The sequence below is a fragment of the Ursus maritimus genome, unplaced genomic scaffold (genome assembly GCF_017311325.1).
Source record: "Ursus maritimus isolate PB19 unplaced genomic scaffold, ASM1731132v1 scaffold_25, whole genome shotgun sequence".
Taxonomy (NCBI): domain Eukaryota; kingdom Metazoa; phylum Chordata; class Mammalia; order Carnivora; family Ursidae; genus Ursus; species Ursus maritimus.
In genome coordinates this window covers 33,360,244-33,376,619 of record NW_024425008.1, presented here as the reverse complement: position 1 = coordinate 33,376,619, position 16,376 = coordinate 33,360,244, and the positions used below count along the sequence as shown (strand labels likewise).

General features: G+C 35.4%; 1 protein-coding gene and 1 pseudogene across 15 annotated transcripts in view; one reads left to right on the top strand and one right to left on the bottom strand.

Annotated features, from left to right (window-relative positions):
- The window catches only part of FUT8 (fucosyltransferase 8), a 411,868-nt gene that overhangs the window by 249,713 nt on the left and 145,779 nt on the right, over positions 1 to 16,376 (top strand). The gene's annotated exons all lie outside the window — the stretch shown is intronic.
- Positions 10,011 to 15,324, bottom strand: LOC103672142 (annotated as a pseudogene).

Genomic DNA, 16,376 nt, shown 5'->3' with positions numbered 1-16,376 from the left:
TTTTTTACAAGCCTCTGAACATAAAACTTAATATTTGCTTGAGCTCTTTTTCGCCTTATAAATGAGAAATAAGCAAAAACACAGTCATCACCACTAGTAAACAGAAAATATGATTTTCAGAATATGCTGCCCACTCTAGTATCAGGCATATAAATAAGATAATCATTTTTATAAAAAGAAATTGGAGGAAGAGGGGAAAAAAGATATCCTAAACTTATTGAGAAAACTTGCAGTTTCCTCCTTTCCATGCATGCTTTTAACAGCATTTCTTTTAAGCATTTTTTTAAAAATTGAAAGTGTGCCTGAAAGGAGACAAAAAATTACCCTTTTAGATTTTATTTTCCAAAGCATAATTTTATTTACTTTTTAAATTTTTTATTTTTATTTTAAGATTTTATTTATTTATTTGACAGGGAGCACAAGCGGGGAGTGGCAGGCAGAGGGAGAGAGGGCAGTAGGTTCCCCATGGAGCAGAGAGCCGGAAGAAATGGGGCTCCATCCCAGGACTCTGGGATCATGACCTGAGTCAAGGCAGATGCTTAACTGATTGAGCCACCAAGGCGCCCCTAATTTTATTTACTTTAATATATTCTAGTTTGATATGAGTATTTTCTGAAATGTTCTAAATTCTTACTCATGCTAGGGAATGGCTGGTACAGGGTTGTAATTAAGCTACTCAAGTTTGGGCCTATGTCATATAAAGGCCTGACCCACTACCTTGTAGGAAGTCTGTGTTTAGAAGAATTTGAGGATACACTTCTGGGCCAGACATCCAGAGATACTCTGTGGTTTGCAAGGTTGCCAGGTCTCTTTTTTCAACATTTTGTCCTAGGGGTTCTGCTTTACTTAGTAATCTGGTAATTGTTATAGTGTTACCATTTTACTCTACCTTCAAACCTTGCATCTAAAAGATCCATAGTAGCATGATTTGGCAGGCAACCAAGGTCTTTCCATTTCTTAATAAAACCATTCACTACTTTCCTAATTTGTAAGAAGAGACTTCCAATAATAGTTTATCAGGTCTACTTAGTATATAAGCTTTGACAAAAATTCAGTAGTCTGTAAATCCTCTGCCCGGAAGATATTCTCACCAAAGATTCTTGCCCTTTGAGGACATGAAGAAAATTAGCTTTGAGGACGTGAAGAAAATTGAGAATGTTGGAATGTCCAAATTTTTTACAACAGCCTGTATTTTGAGCATTTTCTTACATTAAAAGTGTTCATTCTTAATGAAAAGCATGAATTTGGAAAAACAACAACAACAAAAAAACAAAAACAAGTGCGGCAACTGGATTTTTGATAAAGTAATTGGATTTTCCATTTACTCATATTTCAATTTCACAAGTGCTTTACTTTTACTTCTCACTGATTTTTCGTTTCTCACTGTAGCTGGCTACAAACAGAGCTTTGTTGTTTTCCCTTCCTTTACCACCATCTTCTTTTTCCCCTTGGCTCTGATAAATAGTGATTTGTTTGTTTGTTTGCCAGTTCATTTATTCAAAAAATATTTATGAAGCATTTAAGGTGTGTTAGAGAATGTGTCAGATGCTAGATATAAAATAGTGCCCTCACAGATTTGAATGTAGCAGAGAGGAGAAACAAGCTTTTACTTTAAATATGTGGTTATAGAAACAACAAAAATCACCATCAGTAGGGGATGGGTTAAATAGATTATGATGTTTCTATAAAATGAATGTTTTGTAGCTGTGTGTGTGTGTGTGTGTAAACATTTTTAGAAAAATGCCTAAGACATTGCCAACAGTGATTGCCTCTACTGAGGGTCCATGGGGACTGGACTTGTTATTCATTATATATAATCTTGTACCTTAAAAAAGAAATAAACCTCTATTCATGTACTATATTTTCAAAGAAACTTTAAGATTTAAGAAAAATTCACAGTACAATGAATAAGCAAATAAGCAATTACACTTTTCTAAAAAAAAAAATCTGGAGGTAAAACCTTCAATTTTTAAAACAATCACTCATTACCTTAATTTGTATATTTTGTCCAAAATGCCTTCTTTTAACAGGGGTGCTGTTGTCACTTTGAAGTGAGCAGGGACAACTCTCAGTCTGAATTGTTGTGTTTTAGGCTGTTGGATGATGAAAGAATGGTCTAATTTACACTTTCTATTTCACTTGTCAAAATAAACTTGGTCACAGATTTCCTTGGGGAATTGAGCCTGAGACCTCTATTTAATGTTGATATTATAGTATCACAGAGCTGAATTTGGATACAGATTATCCCATGTGATTATTCTGTTAAAACTGATGTGGTTGTTTGACCCTTCTACTTCTTCTTGGGTTCCATTTCTAATTTTTGCACATTAGGTAAAATGGATAGGAAAGCAGTTCATTTCAATAAAATGGTATTTTCTCTCAATAGAGAGAGGGCCTGGCTCTTCCATCTAATTTGACAGACCCTTGGCAAAGCTTGACATTTGAATAAATGTAATTATTTTTTTGTGCTTTTGCTGGGAATATTTTAGTCCCATGAAATTCTAACTGAAAAAATATTGAGCATCTGTGAGTTATTGAGTGTAATACCAGTTTTCAGCCAATTTATTTCATATTTATAAATGGTCCAAATTTATGTTAGTCTTAGTGGTTTATTGATAGGGTGCCACTATTTTAGATTCTCTTTATAGACTGTGTTCTTTCTTTTTTTGTTTTTAATTCTTTTTATTTTAGGAGCTCTCATATAGGAATGATGAAAGTTTAGGTAGATAATGAATAACTATGTTGGTTAATCTCCAACTATATTGGTTAATCTCCTTTAAATAAAGGACATTCCACTTGATATTTTTATAGCAGTATTCTAATATGCAGTATTGCATGATGCTGGAAGTTGAGAGTTAAATAGCAGTAATGATGAACATCTTACCAATGTTTATCTAGTTTTTTCATTAAGGGATGTCTCTGCAATTAATTAAAGAGTATTTTTAATACATACATATAGCTCAGAAAATAATGTAATTCCTTGTCTTTGTCACTCCTATTGAATAAGTGTCGACATTTCACTTCAGATTGTTAGAAAAAGTACAGATAATACTCCCTTCCTCAATCCCATTTTCATTCCTCCCTTCCCAGAGGTAATCACTATTCTGAGTGTCATATATACCTTCTGTCCATACTTTTATTCTTTTATTATTTATCTGTATGAAAGCATGTTGTATGTGTTTTAAAGATTTATATGAATGTTTCATACTACATATGTATGTATTCTGTGGCTTCTTTCATTCAACATTGTGATACTTGTGCAGGATTTTGCATAGGTCATTCTTGGAGATATACCCATTACTCTGTTGATGAATAGAAAGTACCTTCTTTTGTTCATATGCTAAAGTCTCTCTAGGGTGATTGCCTGGAAGGACATATCCTGAGTCTTAATATTTGGGCATCCTTGACTTTGAAGTAACTTCATGGTTATTTTATAAATGGATTGTTCTACTTATACCGCTCTACATTTATTATATGTTACAGGCTGGGCTGTGTCACCCCTGCCCCTCAGATTTGTATGTTGAAGCCATATCCCCCAATAGTTCAGAATGTGATTGTATTTGGAGTAGGGCTTTTAAAGAGGTTATTAGTTAAAATGAAGCCATTAGGAGTGTCCTTAAAACAATCTAACTAGTGTGCTTGTAAGAAGAGGATACTTGGATACACAAAAAGACATCAGGGAGTCACTCACACCGAAGAAAGACCATGTGAACACACATGAGAAGGTGGCTCTCTACAAGCCAAAGAAAAAGGCCTCAGAAGAAACCAAACCCTGATTTTGGACTTTTAACCTTCATAACTGTGGGAAAATAAGTTTCTTTTGTTTAAGCCACCGGTTCATTGTATTTTGTTATGACAGCCCTAGCAAACTAATACAGTAGTTCCAAATACTGCCCGATGTCCTCACCAGTGTTCAGTATCACACTTTTTAATTGTTCTCAGTTGAATAGGTGAGAAATAGTATCTCTGTTTTAATTTGAATATCCTAATTAGTAAAATTTTAGAGTTGATCACTTCTCAGGAGTATTAATCAGTAACGTCCTTTTCTATGCACATCTTTGCACATTTTTCTATTAGATTTTTTCTTTATATAACCTAGATAATAGGTATTTTCCATTCTCTTCTGTACATCTATGACTTGCATATAAACTATTCAGAGCAGTCAGATTTATCAATGTTTTTATGGTTTGGACTTTTAAAATCTTTTTTCTTTTTTTTAATTTTATTTATTAGAGAGAGACAGTGAGCTCGTGTATGTGCATGAGTGGGGGCGGGAGAGGCAGAGGGAGAAGCTAACTCCCCGATGAGCAGGGATTTTTTTTTTCCCTCCAGGTGGGGCTTATCCCAGGACTCTGGGATCATGACCTGAACCTGAACCTAAGGCAGACGCTCAACCGACTGAGCCACCCAGGTGCCCCCGGACTTTTAAAATCGTATTTTTAAAATTCTTCTCTTTCCCAAGATCTTGAACAATGTAAAATTTCTTCTAAAAATTTAAAGTTTTAATTGTTGGATTATTTTTCACATTTTCCAGGTAGGAAGCCAGATATTTCAGTCATCATTTATTGAGTAATTTATCTTTTCCCTAGTAATTTAGAATGATCCCTCTGTCATACATGCTGGGATCTATTTCTAGGTACTTTATTCTGTTCCATTAGTCTGTTTATCTGACCTTATGCCAATACCACACTGTTTTAATGTTTTAATTATTATTTTGCAAAATTACCTAGTCTATTTGAGACATTTGGTTTTTCATATGAATTTTAGGATCACCTTGTCAAATTCAATTAAATTTTTTTGGTAGTTTTTTATGAGAATTGCATCTAATACATAAATCAATTTGGGGAACAATTACTTCCTCAGAAAATGCGTGGGGTTTTTTTCCCCATACAAATCATGTCGCTCTTTTGTTAGATTTATTCCTTAGTACTTGATTGTTTTTTAGTTACTATTTTAAATGTGGTATTTTTTAAAGATACATTTTGTAATTTGTGCTTATTGTTGTTTAGGAACATTAAACTATTTTTTATACCTTCATATTGTATCTAGCAAATCCTCTGAACTCTTCTGGTATAATTAATTTGTAGATTATTTTGGATTTTCTACATTAGAGATCGTATCATCTGTGAATGCTTCTTTTCTCTACTTGTCTTACTTCCTTCTTACTACCTTGGCTAAGACTTCCAGCACAGTGGTGCATAGAAGCAGTGAAGGGCAGACATTCCTTCTTTTGTTCTTAACATTAAAAAGAATACTTTTGATTATTCGATCCATGGAATGTGATATTTACTATGAATTTATGATAGAGAACACCTTATCAAGTTAAGGAATTTACCTACCATTTCTTGTTCAGAATTTTATAATGAGTAAATTTTAAAATTTGTTGAACAGGTTTTTTTTTTTTTTCCTGGTTCTATTGAGCTCCTAATTTTATTTGCTTTAATTGTTAATGCAGTGAATTTACATGAATAGCTTTTCTAATCATTAATCAATCTGTTATTCTTGGATAAAGTATGTATAGTCATGATGTGATGTTAAATACATTGCTGTATTTGTTAATATATCACTTCAGATTTTGAAAATAAGTTTTAAATTGAGTTGGCTTTATTTTCCTTTTCTTGATGTTTATACTCCTTTTATATCAACCTTATACTAATCTCAGGAATGGAATTTTAGAGAATCCTCTCTTAATATAATCCATAGAAAACTTCAATTCAGTTAACTGTTTTATGAAGATTTTTATAACTCATATAAAAATGTGTAGGGGCACCTGGGTGGCTCTGTAGGTTAAGGGTCTGCCTTCAGCTCCCGTTGTGATCCCAGCATCCCGGGATCAAGTCCTTCATCAGGCTCCCTGCTCTGCGGGGAACCTTCTTCTCCCTCTGCCTCTGCCTCTCTTTCTGTCTCTCATAAATGAATAAATAAAATCTTTTTAAAGAAATAAATAAAAATGCCTGGACCTAGAGGTTTTTTTTTTTTTTAATTCAGTAGCTTTTTGGCTAGTGATTCAATATCTGTTTCTTTTTTAATCTATTTGGTAATTTAATTTCTTCTAGAAATTATTTTTTCCATGTTTTTAAGTTAAGCGCCTGAAAATGTTTATAGTATTTTGTGATGAGTTTTAACATTCCTGATCTGTGTTTATCATTCTCTTTTCATTCCTAATATTGTTTATTTGTACCTAGGTCCTGGTTCACTGCTTACTAGAATACATTTGTGTTTTTCCAAATATTCTTAAGCTTTGTTCTGGGGTGCAGTTGAGTTACTTGATAGTAGTTTGATCCTTTGGGGTCTTCCCTTTAAGAAATGTTAGGCAGGACCCAAGTAATGTTTAGTCTGTGGCTAATTCCCCCACTAACTAATACCAAATCCTCTGAACAATATCCCCAGTGCCCCATGAATTATGAGGTTTTTTCAGTTTAGCTGATAAGATCAGGAACTGTTCCCAACCCTGTATGAATGCCAGGCACTGATTTCATTAATTCTTTTAGGGAATTATTTTCTCAGCCTTCAGCAGTTTCTTTACATACTGTGCTGATTGTCAAGTAGTACCTATGCATATCTCTGGAGTTTTCTCCCAGTTCACCTCTCTCTTCTATGGTATTTTGGTCATCCAAACTCTAGCTGTCTTAGTTTTTTTAGACACAGCTTCATCACTTCAGAAAATTTACCAGGCTCCACCTGAATTCTCCTTTTCTGTAGTCAGGAATCTCTCTCAAGGCAGTAAACTGGGGCAATAGAAGGGCTGTCATCATTTGTATTCCTTCTCTGAGAGTCACTGCCCTTTAATTGTCTGATTCCAGTGTTTTTTCAACTTTATTGGGATATAACTGTGTAAGGTTAGGGTGTACAACATGGTTTGATACATATCTATATTATGAAATGATTACCACTAAAAGATTAGTTAACACAACCATCTCAACACATAATTACCATTTTTTTTTGTAGTGAGAACATTGACAGTCTATTCTCTTTGAAATTTTCAAGTATACAATACAGTATTGTTAACTGTAGTCACTATGCTGTACATTAAATTCCCCAGAATTTATTCATCTTAGAATCATAAGTTTATACCCTTTGACCAACATCTCCCCATTTTCTCCACCCCTCAGCCCTTGGCAACTACCAGTCTACTCTCCATTTCTGTGAGTTTGTAATTTTTATATTTCACATAAAAGTGAGGTTGTACAACATCTGTCTTTTTCTGTCTTAGTTCATTTTGCATAATGCCCTCAAGGTTCATGTGTGTTGTTGCAAGTGGCTGGATTTCCACCTTTGTTAGGGCTGAATAATATACCTCTGTGTGTGTGTGTGTGTGTGTGTGTGTGTGCACCCAATGCCAACACACACACACCCCGTATATACCATATATTCTTTATCTAGTCATCCATCAATAGACACTTAGGTTTTTCTCATGCTTTGGGTATTGTGAATAATGATGCGTTTAACATGGAAATGCAGATAGTTCTTTGAGATACTGATTTTATTTCCTTTGGATATATACCCAGTAGGATTACTAGATCATATTGGTAGTCCTGTTTTTAAATTTGTAAGGAATGTCCATACTGTTTTGCATAGAGACTGAATCAATTTACATTCCTACCAGTAGTGTAAAAGTTTCCCTTTTCTCCACATCCTTACTAGCTCTTGTTATTCTTTTCTATTTGATGACAACCATTCTTACAGGTGTGAGGTAGTATCTCATTGTGGTTTTCATTTGCATTTTCCTGATGATTAGTGATGTTGATCATCTTGCATGTACCTTTGCAAATGTTAGCCATTTATATGTTGACTTTGGAAAAATGTGTATTTGGGTCCTTTACTAATTTTTTAATTAGATGATATTTTTTTTCAGTTTTTGCTACTGAGTTGCATTTTATAGATATTTGATATTAGCCCCTTATCGGATACATGGTTTGCAAATATTTTCTCCCATTCAATAGATTGCCTTTTCATTCTGTTGATCATTTTATTTGCTGTGCAAATGCTTCTTAATTTGATGTAGTCCCAGTTGTTGGTTTTTGCTTTTGTTGCTTATGCTTTTGCTGTCATGTCCAAAAAATCATTGCTAAGACCAGTGTCAGGTTTTTCTTTATGTTTCCTTCTAGAGTTTTATGGTTTTGGTCTTTCACTTAAGTTTTTAATCCATTTTGAGTTAAATTTTATGAGTGGTGGTAAGATGAGGTTGAATTTCATTCTTTTGCATATGATTATCCAGTTTTCCCAGCATCATTTCTTGAAGAGAACTATCCTTTCCACATTAAGTATTCCTGGCTCCCTTGTTAAATATTAGTTCACTCTATGTGCAAGACTTTATTTCTGAGCTCTTGATTCTGTTCCATTGGTCTGTATCTGGTTTTTTATGCCATGCCATACTGCTTTATATTCTACAGCTTTGCAATAGAGTTTGAAATGAGGAAGTGTGATGCCTCCAACTTTGTTCTTTCTTAGTATTGCTTTGTCTCTTCAGTGTCTTTTGTGTTTCCATACAGATTTTAGGATTTTTTTTATTTCTGTGAAAAATGTCATTGGAATTATGGCAGGAATTGTGTTGAATCTATAGATACCTTGGGTAGTATGGATATTTTACAATGTTAATTTTTCTGATTTAAGAACATGAGTATTTTTCTTTTTTAATATTTTTTTAAAGATTTTTATTTATTTATCTGACAGAGAGAGAGACAGCCAGCGAGAGAGGAAACACAAGCAGGGGGACTGGGAGAGGAAGAAGCAGGCTCCCAGCGGAGGAGCCTGATGCGGGGTTCGATCCCAGAATGCTGGGATCACACCCTGAGCTGAAGGCAGATGTTTAACGACTGAGCCACCCAGGCGCCCCTATTTCTATCTTTTTTCATCAAAGTCTTATAGTTTTCAGTGTACAAATCTTTTACCCCTCCTTTTATTCCTAAGTATTTTTTTTTTTTTGGTGCTATTATGAGTGGATTTTTAAAAATTTCTTTTTCAGGTGTTTCATTATTAGTGTATAGAAATGTAATTGATTTTTGTATGTTTCTTTTGTATCCTGCTACTTTACTGAATTTATTGATTTGTTCTAACAATTTTTTTTGTGGAGTCCTTAGGATTTTTTATATACAAGGTTATATCATCTGCAAACAAAGACAGTTTTACTCTTTCCTTTCTGAATTGGGTGCTTTTTATTTCTTTTTCTTGCCTGATTATTCTGGCTATGAGTTCCAGTACTATGTTTAATAGGAGTAGTTAGAGTGGGCTCCTTTGTGTTGTTCCTGATTTTAAAAGGAAAAGCTTTCAACCTTTTACAATTGAGTCTGTTAGCTGTAGGCTTATGATATATGGCCTCTTATGTAGAGGTACATTCCTTCTATACCCACTTTGTTGAGACATTTTATCATGAAAGAATGTTGAATTTTATCAAATGCTTTTTCAGAATCTATTGAGATAATCATATGATTATTATAGTTTGTTCTATAATGTGATATAGCAGACTTAATAACATATATTGAACCATCCTTGCATTCTAGGAATGAATCCCACTTGTCATGGTATACATTATCCTTTTAATGTGCTGCTTAATTTGGTTTGCTAGTATTTTGTTGAGAATTTTTTTATCTATATATATATCAAGGATATTAGCTTGTAATTTTCTTTCCTTGTAGTGCCCTTATGTGGCTCTGGTAGCAGGGTAATGCTGGCCTTGCAAAATGAATTTGGAAGTCTTCCCTTTCTTCAGTTTTCTGGAACAGTTTGAAAAGGATTGGCATTAATTTTTTTTTTTTTAATGTTTTGTAGAATTTGCCCTTGAAGCTGTCTGGTACTGAACTTTTCTTTGTTGGGAGATTTTTGGTTACTTGCTCAATATTCTTATTCATTATTAGTGTATTCAGATTTTTTAATTTCTTGCTAGATTGTATGTTTTTAGGAATTTAGTCATTTCTCCTAGGTGGTCCAATTTGTTGGCATATAATTATTCATAATAGTCTCTTACAATTCTTTGAATTTCTGTGGTATCAATTATAATGTCTTCTCTTTCATCTCTAATTGTTTTTAAGGTTTCAAATGTATTTTATTTCTTCAATCATGCCGTATTTTAATGGGTCCACAGTACTTTTACTTGGCATCAGTTATGAGTTGGTTTTGAAGTAATTCAGTAATACACCAGCTGGGATGATTATTGATCTCTCCATTCCTTTGGGTTGACTCTGCCAACAGGAGACAGGTTCCATTCCATTCCAGTTTGTGTTGCTGTCTATGTCCATACAGCAACACAGAAAGTGGCTCTACTAGCTAATACAGCATTGCCATATTTGTCGTGGAAATCAGGTGTCCCTTTCGGGTGGCTCTATCTTGCCATTGTTTGCTGAGTGCTTTGAACTTGGAGACAACTTAGAGCATTTTTGGCCATGGGAAACATCATGAAGCTGAAGACAAAACGGTGGCAACTGCAGCTATTGGTTTGCTACAACTTTGTGCCAAGTCTCCTTGCAAAGAGCCCTAAAAAACCTCTAATTTTTTTTTGTCTTTTCTTTTTCTTGGTAAATCTAGCTAAAGGTTCATTGGTTTTGCTTATCTTTCAAAAAAACCGACTTAGTTTCATTAAGCTGTCTTATTTTCCTCTTCTTCATTTTATTTTCTTTCTGCTCATATTTTTGTTATTTCCTTCCTTCTGCTTATTTGGATTTAGTTTGTTATTTTTCCATTTCCTTAAAATATAAATTTAGATTGTTTATTTGAATGTCTAATTTCCTAATGTAAGTATTTATCACTATCAACTTCAGTCTTAAATCTGCTTTTCTGTATCCCCTATGTATGTTGGTTTTCCATTTTCATTTGTTTCAAGATTTTATTTCCTTTTTGTTTTTTTCTTGGCCCATTCTTTGCTCAAGAGTCTGGTTTTTTATTTCTGTATATTTGTGGATTTTGCTTTTTTTCTCTTGTTAACTAGTTCTTGTTTCATACCATTTGGTCAGGAAAGAAGATACTTGGTATGATTTCAATCTTCTAAATTTGCTAAGAGATTTCTTGTGACCTAAAATATGATCTGTCCTGGAGACTGTTCCATATGTGCTTGAATGTGTATTCTGCTGCTGTTGGTTGGAATGTTCTGTATGTGTCTATGAGGTCCATTTTGTATAAAGTATAGTTTGAATCCAGTATTCCCGTATTAATTTTGTTTGGATGATCAGTCCATTGTTGGAGGTTGGGTCACCACAATAGTAGTAGAACCTGCTGTTATTATTGTCTATTTCTTCCTTCAGATCTGATAATAGTTGCTTAGTATATTTAGGTGCTCTAATGTTGGGTACGTATATGTTTATAATTGATATGTACTCTTGGGGGACTGACATCTTTATCATTCTATAATGAACTTCTTTGTCTTTTTTTACAGTTTTTGGCTTAAAGTCTATTTTGTCTGGTATAAGTATAGTTACCCCTGCTCTCTTTTGTTACCATTTTCATGGAATATCATTTTTCATCCTTTCACTGGAAGTCTGTATCTGTCCTTAAAGCTGATGTAAATATCATAAGCAGCATATACTTAGATCTTGTTTTTTTTAGCCATTCAGTCACTCTATTCCTTTCGATTGGAGATTTTAATCCATTTACATTTAAAGTACTTACCGATAGGTAAACAATAATGCCATCATACTAATTATTTTCTGGATGTTTTGTAGCTTTTCCCTTCTTTCTTCCTTTCTTGCTATCTTCCTTTGTGATTGATGATTTTACTTGGTAGTATTCTTTGATTCTGTTCTCTTTATCTTTTGTGCATCTACTGTTGGTTTTGTTTTGTGGTTACCATGAGAGTTACATGAAACATCTTATAGATATAACAGTCTATTTTAAGCTGATTACAATCTAACTTTGATCATAGACAAAAACCTCTACCCTTTTACTCTCTCCCCACATTTTATGCTTTGATGTCACAGTTATATCTTTTTATATGGCATAGGGGTTAACAAATAATTGTAGTTATAGTCAGTCTTTTAACTTTTATACCAGAATGAAATGATTAAAACACTACCATATTACAGTACGGTGGTGTTCTGAATTTGGTTATATACTTTCCTTTACCACTGTGTTTTATATTTTTATATGTTTTCATGTTACTAATCAGCATCTTTTCATTTCAGCTTAAAGAACTTTTAGCATTTCTTATAAGGCTGATCTGGTGGTGATGACCTCCCTCAACTTTTGTTGTTGTTGGAAATTCTTTATCTCTACTTTGTTTTTGAAGGAGAGCATGTCAGATACAGTGTTCTTGATTGGTAGTATTTTTCTTACAGCACTTTGAATATATTATCCCACTCTCTCCTGACCTGCAAGGTTTCTGCTGAGAAAGCCACTAATAGCCTCATGGAGGTTCCCTTGTGTGTGAGGATTTTTTTTTTTCTCTTGCTGCTTTTAAATTTTTCTGTCTTTGATTTTAGATAGTTTTATTATAATGTGCCTTAGAGAAGATTTTTTTGGGGTTGAAACTTTTCAGGGACATTCAGACTGCATGAAATGATGTCCAAATCTCTCAGTAGATTTGGGAAGTTGTATCTTTAAATAAGCTTTCTTCCCCTTTCTCTTTTTCTTTTCCTTCTGGGACTCCAATAACTATAGATTGTTTCTCTTATGGAATCCCATAATTCATATAGTCTTTTTCACTTTCTAAAATTCTTTCTTCTTGCTCTTTTGACTGGATAATTTCAAATGATCTGCTTTAAATTCACTAATTTTTTCTGCTGCTTGGTCAGATCTATTTTTGAAGCTCTCTGTTGAATTCTTCAGTTCAGTTATTGTATTTTCCAGCTCTAGAATTGTTTTATTTTATTTTTTTTTTACAGTTTCTGTTTCTTTGTTGAACCTCCCATTTTGTTCATGTATTGTTTTTCTAATTTTGTTTAGTTGCTTATCTGTATTTTGTAGTTACCAAATTCCTTTTAAAGGATTGTTCTGAATTCTTTTTTAGATATTTAATAGATCCTTTTTTTAATTTTTAATTTTTTATTTGTTTTTTATCTTTATTTCTTTAAGGTTCATTATTAAAGCTTTTTTAGTTTCTTTTGGTGGTGTCATGCTTACTTGATTCTTCCTGATCCTCATATTCTTATGTTGGTATTTGCTCATTTGAGGAAGCAGTTTCTTTTCCAGCCTTTTTAGGTTTGCTTTGGCAGGGAAAGACATTCACCATTCAGCTCAGCTGAGGCTTCTGCAAGCAGCTGCTAGGAGCTTCTGGCAAGCAGTGCTTGCTCTCAGGGTCTCTAGTTGGGTGGGGCCGATGTCTGTGTTCTAAGGTTGTTTGGGGATACTGCCAGTGTTCTGTAGTCTGTTGGGTCTGATGGCTGGGCTCTGCATTCAAGCATAAACGCTGGCTTGTATCTGTGTTCAGGTAGAGCTACTTGCTGGGCTTTGCAGTCACATAAGGTTGCACAGGTTGCAGGTTATGTTTCCTGGCAGGGTGGTATTTCTGGTTGCACTCTGAGACTGGGCAAGCCCACATGCTGAACTCCGAAATTTGCTTCTAGTCAGTTGGAGTCCCCAAGTCGTGCCCCCTTGCTTGATGGTGCCATTGGCTGGACTCTACATTCAATTAAGGCTATACACAGGGCTTTGCAATCAGATGGGAATTCAAGCTGTGTTCCTTGATCTGATGAGGCTGTAGGCTGTACCCCAAGTTGGATGGAGCTGCAGGCTAGGCTCTACAATTGAGCAGGCTACTGGCTGTGCTCTGCTGTTTGACAGTGTCTCTTGCTGGGCTTCCTATTTGGGAAGGACTACCAGCTGTACCCCACAGTTGGATGGGACTGGGTGCTCCATGGTCAGGCAGGGTTACTTTATGGGCTCACTGGTCAGGTGGAGCCACAGGCTATGCTTTGTGATTAGGTGGGGTGACTGGCTGTGCATTCTGTCTGGGTGAGTCTGCAAGCTATGCCCAGCAGTTGGATGGAGCTGTAGGCTGTCTGTGCGGCTGGATGGAGCTGTCAGGTTGAGCTCCAGAGCTGACCAGGGTCTCTGGCTGGGAATCTTGTGAGGCAGGGCTGGAAGCTATGCTCAACAGTAGGGTGGTGCTGCTGGGGTTAGCTCCCTACCTGAATGGAGCTGTAGAATGGGCTCTGTGGCTGCCTGGGATCCATGGCCACGATTCCCTGTCAGGAGCTGCTGGAGGCTATGGAGGCTATACTTAGCAGTTTAATGGGGCTTCTGACTTGCTTCACTGCCTAGGTAGGCCACAGGATGTATTGTATGCTGCCCATGGCTGCCTGGCATCTTTGGTCAGGCTTCCTTGTTGGGTGGGGCTGGAGACTATGCTCAGCAGTTAGGTGTGGCCATTGACTGCTTTAGTGGGCCATGGGATGTGCTGCATAGGCCCAGCAGCTTAGGGCAGGCTTCCTGCTTAAGTGGAATGGAGGCTATGCTCAGCATTTATCAGGGCTGCTGACTTGCTTCTTGTGTAGGTGGGGCTCCTCACCAAGGTATCCCTTTGGCTGGGGACCCAAACCAAGCAGAACTGCCATTTAAGCTCCCTAGCCAGTGGGAGGCACTGGCTCAGCTCTGCAAATGATCAGAGCCAGGATCTGGGATCTCTGCTCAGGCCCCACAACTAACAGGAATGCAGTTGGCCAAGATCTGCACACTTGTTGCTATGAGTCCGTTTCCCCCTTCTCTATCTGTAGCTGATTCTCCCAGTATTCTCTGTGAGGCATTTCTTAAGTGGAGCTCCCAGGAGGCATCAGGTATGCTAGGGAAGCTTGATGTCCACCTTGCACTCTTCCTTTTCTCACTGGAGAAACTGTAGGACCAGGGGGACCCCCTTGTGTAGCACGGCACTGACCTGGGGAAGGAACAATGCAGTCAAAGTGAAACTGTTCCTCTTAACCTTATTCTAATGAGGTTTTTCTTGGTTTTTGTGGCTCAAGTGGATGCTTCAGCCTCACCACCATGTTCTAGGATCTTCACAAGTATCTTGTCTATAGATAGTTACTAGTTGCCCTTTCCCTGAAGGGGACAGAAGTTGGGAACCACCTATTTTGCCATCTTTCTAGTGGGTATCTCCTGATTCCAGTTTTATTAAATCATTGTTTCATACATTTTGTCTGGGTTTTCAGTTGTTTCAGGCATTTTGGTAAATCTAATCTCTGTTGCTTCATCTTGGCCAGAAGATGTCCTATATATCTTTTGCATAGTGAGTATGATTTAAAAAAAAAAAAAAAAAAACACCTCAAACCCCAAATATTCAGATAATGTCCTTGCAGATTGACTCTTCTGGATGGGTTTTGGAAAGAATAGTCCTTATTGTGTACTTTTTTTACATTGGCTCCTCCATTACTTTTATCTACAGTTTATCCAAGTTGGGTTTGATTATTATATATTATAGTGTAATATAAATTACTAATTCATGTATGTTTTATTAAAATTAGATTGGATTTAGTACTTAACTGAAATCTGAAATGATTTTATGCTGTTTTTTTCTTGCCTATTTTACACTAATGTTTTTCCATCAATATATGCAGAAATGAGATAAAAAGCAGAACCTAGACATATCTTTGTATTGTCTGAAATGTTATGTCATTAAGGTATGTTCTGGAAAAGGACATTCTTGTCCTATGGCATATTGCTGTCAAAATTAATTCCAAGAGGTAGTAGTTTTATTCTGTTTTCAAATTATTTCCTAGAAATCAGCCATCTAATTCAGAAAGAGATTAAGAGGCAAATTTTAAAAACTATATACCAGGAAATGCCTCATTTATGAATGTATGCACATTTGAGCTTATAAATTGGGTAATTGTGCACCTAATAACTCTATTTATTTTATCATTATTCACTTTGTAGGTATACGAATGAAGGCTTTGTAATTCCAATTTTGTAGCCTGGGATACTCATGATTAGAGAATGGTTATTTTTCATGCTGCTGTTCAGTGTTAATGCATACAATTACAGAATACCTCATTTACTCTGGTAGGGCTATACCAAGAGCTTCTTTACTAAACATGTATTCTGAAGTGGTATAGGTAACTAATAGTTAATTTGGCTTCCTCTGCTATATAAAAAAGTGTTTGAAAAGGTACAAAAGATCTGTATTGGAGTCTTTGCATCAAAGGACTGAGTTGACATCTGAATTTAAGTTCTGCCAAGTGTATTTTAAAAATTATTTCCTTAAAATGATTGTGATGAGAATAGATACCCAGATATTTTGAGATTATAGCTCATCTCTAAAATGACTGAGCCTAGATACAATAGTCCTGATAGTTTATTGCCAAATACTGTGCTAAGTACTTTTATAGATTTTGGAAGAAAAATCAGCCATTTATTTAATCTTCACAATAATTATGCAAATACATATATACAGATGGATGTATGGATTTATATGTGTATGTGTGTTAGTTTTCTGTTGCTGCTGTAACAGATACCAC